Consider the following 8,266-nt stretch of genomic DNA (forward strand, 5'->3'; position numbering starts at 1 on the left):
AAAGTTAAACTGTCATTGGACCCGCAACGAAATTAATCAGAAGAACATAGGAGGAGTTCGAAATTAAGGTTCGACTTCCCTCCATTGCAAAGCGGATGACAGGTGACAAACAAAGGTTTAAAACCTTTAAGAAAAGATTATGCACCACGGACAATAAATTAAATTAAGGGGGCCTATCATATGAGCAATTAGCAACTACCTGCCAATAATATTTTTCACAAAAAGCACGGAAATTTTTCCTTGTCGCGACAAGATCGGTGTAATAAATTGTGGAAACAGATCAAGTGTCTGTACTTATTGGAAATGGTCCAAAAACTTTCGACGTAGTTCCCAAGTCTTCGGTAGTATAGTGGTCAGTATCCCCGCCTGTCACGCGGGAGACCGGGGTTCGATTCCCCGCCGGAGAGACTTTTTTTAATTAATCCATTTTTTTGCACCAGTGCTTTTGACTTCTTAGCTACCTACTTTTTTTTACCCACGACGAGGAAGCTCTTGGCCTGTTTCTCACCTGATGGTAAGTGATGATCAGGCCGAAGGTGGAAGTGAGCTTCACCCGGAATCCTCAACTACGGACGAACTAGCTGTCATACCTCTAACTACCGGAACACAACAATGCTGTTAACATTGTAGTTATGGCGACAGACTTAGGTAAGATGGTGGTAGCTAGCCAGGCGGACTTAGAACAAGCCCTACCGCCAACCAAACAGAAAAATCTGCCCCCACTGCGAATCGAACCCGGGACGTCTGTGTCTGAAGCAGGTGGTCTTACCACTAGACCACAGAGGCGGCTACAACTGCTCTATTGTGCCATTCGTGTACATAATTTTCACTAGAACAACTTGTCTATTACTTTATTAAGATATCTGTGATTATTCAGCACTCTTTGAAGATAATGTATGTAATACTTGTTCTAAAACATCTTCAGCAAGCAAAATAATGATAAATAAGTTTGCGAAAGCCATTAAAATTTTGCATATCTTTAATAAATCGTATCTGCAAGGAAACTGGGAGGAATACTTAGGGCAAGTTCGTTCTTGTTTCGCATCTTAATTAGCGAATCAGTAATAATATGGTAATTACGTACTAAACTCCTGTCTATCCACTTTGAGAAAATAAACCTGAGATGTTTTTGAACTAGCGCTGTTTGAAGATTTGAACTTTGGAAATTAAAATGTTATGCCACGAAGGTTATGAAAGAAGAATACCATGTGATGATGCAAACAATGACGTCATAACTGCGTCACTTGTTGAAGAAATAAACAGGTTATTTTACTAAACTTGCAGTTATTTTAGCCCAATCGTAACTGAACTGATCCTCTTCCATCGTATGGTCCCATTATGGGTCGTCCTAACAACGAAGATCACAATCATGGTGTCAGACTTAATAAACTGCCATAGGCGTCTCACATGGATGGGTCAATGGGATATCATGCCCAAAGTAGCAAAGAATTTTTATTTTTCAGGCAATCAGGTTGTTGCAAGCCAATATTGTACCCAAATGGGAACAAATAAATACATAGTCATAGTGATTTTACGCTACACAAATGTCCCCCGCGAGATTCGAACCTGTAACCATAGTTAGGGATCCGTTAAATCCAGCTCGTCAGTTATTTACAGCTGGAAATGACAATCACCACTTTAATCAAACCAAAAATAGCTCTCCATTTTAAGTTTATTTTCATAGCCAATTTTTTCGTGACAGCTCCCGCTCTTAATGTTGTTGACGTGATACTGAAATTGTGTGGACAAGGTTCCAATACTTGGGATATGATTGTAATTGATTCTTAAGCGGTTATCACACTGCGCCGCGCTCCGCGGCTCACGGAGCGCGGGACGACAGATTTAATCATTGTATGCAAGTACCTCAGTTTGTATAGAAAACACACTGACAACGCGTCTGCGCTCCGGTGGGTCAGGGTCATGTTAAAAGCCTTCCATTGGGTTTTTTGACACCTGCAATCTTGTGGAAAGTGATAGATAGGTGCTTTGAATTTGAATTTTGAATTTGAATTTGTCAAGTGACGAGTAAAATAGAAGAAAAAGAAGCGGTCGTTCAAGGAACAGCTAATTCACTCCCAATATTCGTCCTGTTTATTATTGTTTTGAGATAAAACGTTCATAACACTGAATCCCGTTGTTTTGCTCAGTAACGCTGCCATATCCACGTTATTCCACGAGTAAATATCGGAAGGTAATTCATCAAAGTCGGGGCATGCCCCACTAGGCGTTAATTAGGGCAGGGGCAAACGAGCGACTATACTTAAAAATAGTGTTAATTACCACAATTTTCGCGTATTCAAACAAAAAAGTGAATTGTTGACAAGCAAATAAAAATCATGTAGGTAATAAATCGAGTAACTTTGCATAAAGTTGTAAGTTTGCTTTGGCCCTAGGTTAAAAGTTAAAGTCCTGCAGGATAAATTAAAGAGGAAATTCATTTTAAAAGCATTGTTTCTTTTTGAATCCGTTATTTATAATTACCACATAGGTAATCTGAGAAAGTGAATGTAACTAGAAAGAAACGAAGTGCAGAGAGAGACAGTAAAAATACATAAATATAATTCGTGACCGACCATGGCGCTTGCAACAGTGCCGAAATATCAGAAACTCAAAATTGAGGTACATGGTAGCAATACCGTCAGTAATAATAATTATGATAATGACCATGAAAGTTTAAAACAGTAAAAATACAGTACCAAAATTTGCTTCACTTCTGACCATTGATGATGATGATGATAATAATGCTAGGTCAAAAAAAGCAAGCGGCAACGTTCACATACAAGGTGGACAGATGATCTCATAAAGGTTGCAGGAAGGTGCTGGACGCAGGCCGCTGTAAATCTGTTAATCTATAAATCATTGGGAGAAAATAGGCCGTTCAGAAATGGATGTTCTGTGAAACACAAATAATACCTATTCAACAAAAAAATAATCGTTCAAATTGGTTCATAATCGGCGGAGATATTGCGTATAAAAAAGTTCATCCCCAATTTTCCACCCTTGGGGGTGAAATATTTTCTTCAAATTCGCATGAAACCACCCTTTTAATAATACCTATTGAACAAAAAAATAATCGTTCAAATTGGTTTATAATCGGCGGAGATATTGCGTATAAAAAAGTTCATCCCAAATTTTTCACCCTTGGGGGTTGTTTTTTTTATTATTAAATTTAAATGGGACCACCCTTAAAGTATTACATATACGCCGAAAAAAGATTTGTTCAAATCTGTTCATAATTGGCGGAGTTATCGCGTAACAAACATAGAAAAAAAAAACATACGGGTCGAATTGAGAACCTCCTCCTTTTTTTGAAGTCGGTTGAAAACAATAAAGTATCACGTCTGTCTGCCCATGCTCCAAAAGCCAAGTCACGGCGATACTGTGACCCCAGTGTACAGTTTTGCCAAGTTATTATGGCGGTAGTTTCATAACACCATTCATAAACACGCACGCGTTTGTTTTTTCCGCTTCAGGTCCGGTTAGGTCAGTTTATACCTAATTAATAGTTTATGTTTTGTAATATAGTTTATAAATAATATATTATAGCACAAACGCATCTGAATGACGCACAGCGTTGAATAGAGCTCTGTCTGTGATTGGGTCGTGTGTCACCCTGTGCGTCCTCGCGCTCTGCGTGACACACGATGTATAAAAATGTACCTATGACATTACTAAAATTTGTGTTTACCCCGAAATTACTCATACCCAAGCCCTGTGTGTCATCAAAATATTGTTTTTTATTATAGCTAGTTTACTTTTCATTACGAATAGACATATTAGACTTAGACATACAAATTATATCTATATATATAAAAGAAAGTCATGTTAGTTACTCCACTTATAACTCAAGAACGGCTGAACCGATTTAGCTGAAAATTGTCAGGGAGGTAGTTTAGAGCCAGGAGAAGGACATAGGATACTTTTTATCCCGTTCGAAATTAAAAAAAAGTCTGCTTATTTATTGCCATTAAGGCAGAACAAAGTTCGCCGGGTCAGCTAGTTAGGTATAAAGGTCGTCGCACATTTATCAACCCGGAAAGGGATCGTAACCGTATCAACTCGAGGCGGTCAGTATTCTTTGTTTGAATCTCCATACTGCAACGTACACCCGCACCGTAACGTAAACGTTAGACAGCGCGCGAGAGGCGATACGATTTTGATCCCTTTCCGAGTTGATAAGTCAGCTATGTACTTTACTCTATCTTAATATCAAATTAACGACTTAAAACCCTCAATATTCCTACACCCTCATTAATATGAACCAAGAGGCGTATTTTATAAGCATTATACTCTAATGCTTATAAAATACGCCCTAATCGCATACGAATTTGCACAAATACGTATTGGAATTCGTATAATACTATTTCGCATGCGAATTTGAATTGTAATGGCTCAAAAATACTTCCCTGAGCGGTCCCAAACGACACCGTTTGCATTACGATTCCACGCGGGCGTTTTTCAGGAGTGCTGCCAAATTGATATCCGATGTTACATTATTGATTGTTACTACACCCGGTTCTGTTTGCTTTTATATGCAGGTGAGCTTGGAGGATTTGTTTTTCCACTCTTCCCATGGAAAGGTGACTGAAACCCTAACCCATATAGCTACCATAGGGGGCATTCCACGCGAAGCGGGCAGGTAAAAAAAGTCGATGTTTCCGATTTCAGTAATATTTGAGTATGTTCTACCTATACATATTATTGATACGTGTACCAAATATTTTTGTAATATAATGACTAGTTTAAGAGATATGGGTCTTCGAAGTTTTAGACAACCGGTTGGCATGCAGTACTTCAAAGCCGATTATGAAGTCATAAAATTATATATTAAAATAATTAAACTACGGGATTTATTACTTCATTTACCGTGCTTTTTAACTGTATTATTGGAAACGAAAAAAAAAAATTTTTTTCCGAAAAAAAAGGCAAATTATTATTTTTTCCTTGATTTTCACAAAGTTCGACCATTTCGACTATCTTAATTTTTTTTATTTAAGTAGCTAATATTGTGTAGAACATTCATGGCAACTTTCAAAGTGGGCGTGGAAGTGTATTAGGAGCTAGACTGAAAATACTGCCGAAGGGTGTCGCGCTGCCGCGCCTGAAGCCCGCCGCCTGTGCGCGTTTAGTGAAACTGACAAACAAATAAAATCACTTTTGACGGAATGTTTTGTAGATTTTTAATAACATCAATACATTTTTAATACCTTGTGATTTTGTTCCTCGTTCGTTTTAGCCAAATGACGTCCACTGCTGGACAAAGGCTTCACCAGATCGTTGGTCCACCTAGTGGGATTTTTGTTTCTATTTTAAACTAGCTTTCCGCCCGCGGCTTCGCCCGCGTGGAATTTTGTCTGTCACAGAAAAACTTTATCGCGCGCGTCCCTGTTTCAAAAACCGGGATAAAAACTATCCTATGTTCTTTCCCGGGACTCAAACTATCTCTATGCCAAATTTCATCAAAATCGGTTGCGAGGTTTAAGCGGGAAAGCGTAACAGACAGACAGACAGACAGAGTTACTTTCGCATTTATAATATAAAGTTGGGATGAAAACTAATTCCAAAAGTGTTTTTCAAATTAAGCTTGTAATACTTGTTCCTGTAAAATTTTAACTCAACTGCTTCGTGACTTATGTTGAGAAGATATACCTTCTCGTAACTACGAGTACAAAGCCTAGTACCTATCTATCTGTCTGTCAGACAGACATCCCAATTTTATATATATCCCCGGAATCACATGTAAACCCGGCGACGTCGAAATAGGGCTATGTGACGTGATCGAAATAAAATTAGACCGTTATTGGATAGCATAAAGGTGCGTTCATACTGGCATTTTTTTATTCCGAAGTCAAAATTTATTAGATAAATTATTTCGTCTTTTAGATCCATTATCATCATTGTAGAGGCGTCAATAATCCGGGGAACGGTGGAATATTATAGTGAACCTACTCACACACTTAACACAAGCATATTATAACACTAGCGGCCGCCCGCGACTTCGTATGCGTGGACTTAAAATTCGTTCTTAGTGAGCACCTAAGTTCTAAAAGGAACCCCATGCAAAATTTAAGACTCCTAGCACTTGTAGTATTTTCTTGTCCCTGTATGGATCCTGAGTATCTAATCTAAATATACGAGTATAACTCAAAGGTGACTGACTGACATAGTGATCTATCAACGCACAGCCCCAACCACTGGACGGTTCGGGCTGAAATTTGGCATGCAGGTAGATGTTATGACGTAGGCATCTGCTAAGAAAGGATTTAACGAAACTCTACCCCTAAGGGGGTAAAACGGGATCCACGCGAACGATGTCGCGGGCGGCCGCTGGTACATACATATAGGCGTCGTTTGTCTATGAGCATTAGAAACAATAATGCAAGTGGTGGGGATGGGGGTGATATTTTTTGTAATGTCGCAAATAAATCATCGGAGAAAGGGATGGTACAGCACTAAATTACATTAATGATTCAGAAAGCAAACTTCTTTGGGCTACCACTGAGAGTTTGGACTTGGTACTTGTTATGTTCAAGCATCACAGACCATTTTGTATCTGACCCAAAACCAATTCAGATTTTTTCTCAATCAAGGCTTGGTGATCAGCAAAATGGACTACTAAATCAACAACTGTGGTATGCTTTGCAGTTATTGTGGTTTGAATCTGACAGGTTTGTGTTTTGGCAGCATTTGAAGGTAAGATCTGTTCTTCTGTGGTTGAAAAGTCTGGGTAAAGCTCACTTCCATCTTGCCTGATCATCACTTTTCATCGGGTGAGAGGCCAAGAGTTTCTCTGTTGTAGATAAAAAAGTTGATGTTAGGATGACGAGCGCTAGAATTTACAGGTACCTATGTATGCTTATCCGTTACCAAGTTCATGTAATAAGTTTTAGCTCTGGTGATTGGCTATGATTACCTTAGTCAAACCAGTTATATTATATTATATTAACCGGCAGACAGTGGTGACTAAGTTTGTTGCGGCGCTCGAAACGCTGCACGCTGGTAGGGTAAAAAGATTATGAGACATGTAGAGGCTCCTTAAGAGCAAAATGACGATTTGTAAGAACTATTTATTTGTCTAAACAAATGAAGAAATTTTGACTTTGACTTTGACTTTGACTTCAGAGTTTTGACATCCACTAACTAATCGAAGGATGGCGCTGGATGCAGGCCACTAAGTACCAACCGTGCGATGTGGAAGTCATTGGGGGAGGCCTATGTTCAGCAGTGGACGTCTTGTGGCTGAAACGATGCTGATAATGTTATCTAATCGAAAGATTTTAGCTAGTGTGTCCTTGACTCAGTTAATGGCAATATTATTGCCCAAGTCCACAGTGTCAGTGTTGCCCGTATCCAGCCGTTCCTCACAGATTTAATGTCAGACGTAAATCATAGGGCGTGTGCAGCCTTACGCCGACCGCCACTCTCTTTTATATCTTGTAAACAAGTAAACAAACGTTTGCATCAGAAAAAACGATGGGAATTATTTAAAGCTTCAGTCGAAGGCCTTTTACCAAATTACACTCGAGTATTTGAAAATTTAAATATTTTCTATACTAATATTATAAATGCGAAAATAGCTATGTCTGTCTGTCTTGCTTTCACGCCTAAACCACTGAACCAATTTTGAGGACATTTGGCATAGAGATGGTTTGAGTTTCGGGAAAGAACATAGGATAGTTTTTATCCCGGTTTTTGAAACAGGGACGCGCGCGACAAAGGTTTTCTGTGACAGACAAAATTCCACGCGCGAGCGGAAAGCTAGTACCTATTTACTCCAACTTATCTTTGACTCTTGTCCCTTTTCCCATTGATTCCGGACCATGGGTACTTCAAACCCCCATAAGGTACGGCTGCTATTGGCAGAACTCATTAATGTGATCGATGGCGCCGCGCCGGACGGCCTACGGATGTATGAGTTTGAGACGTTCGTTCGTTTTGGCCAAATGACGTCCACTGCTGGACAAAGGGACTTAGGTGACATTTCATCCGACAAAATCTGATTCGCGGATGATTTGACTCCTATTCAAATTGGTTAGGTGTCCTCCCCCAAGGACTTCAACAACGACCGGTCCAGCGCTGCCCGCGTCCAGGCACTTCCCGCGACCTTCACCAGATCGGTGGTTTTATACAGGGTGGTGGCATGGTGATTTATGCAACTCCCTGAGTTGACGTTCAAAGCTAAAATTTAGACATCTAAGACATGACCTACTTTGAATCACATCCAACGGAGTCTTAATATAAAACCAAGTCCCGTCCAAAGCTAAAC

At 39.5% G+C, this 8,266-nt stretch overlaps 1 non-coding gene across 1 annotated transcript; it reads left to right on the top strand.

The window, feature by feature from the left end:
- Positions 1 to 335: 335 nt before the first annotated feature.
- TRNAD-GUC (transfer RNA aspartic acid (anticodon GUC)) lies at positions 336 to 407 on the top strand. Its single transcript has one exon. It is a non-coding gene; the product is annotated as a tRNA-Asp (tRNA).
- Positions 408 to 8,266: the final 7,859 nt, after the last annotated feature.

Source organism: Ostrinia furnacalis, unplaced genomic scaffold (genome assembly GCF_004193835.3).
Source record: "Ostrinia furnacalis isolate ACB-3 unplaced genomic scaffold, ASM419383v2 OfSCF3546, whole genome shotgun sequence".
Taxonomy (NCBI): domain Eukaryota; kingdom Metazoa; phylum Arthropoda; class Insecta; order Lepidoptera; family Crambidae; genus Ostrinia; species Ostrinia furnacalis.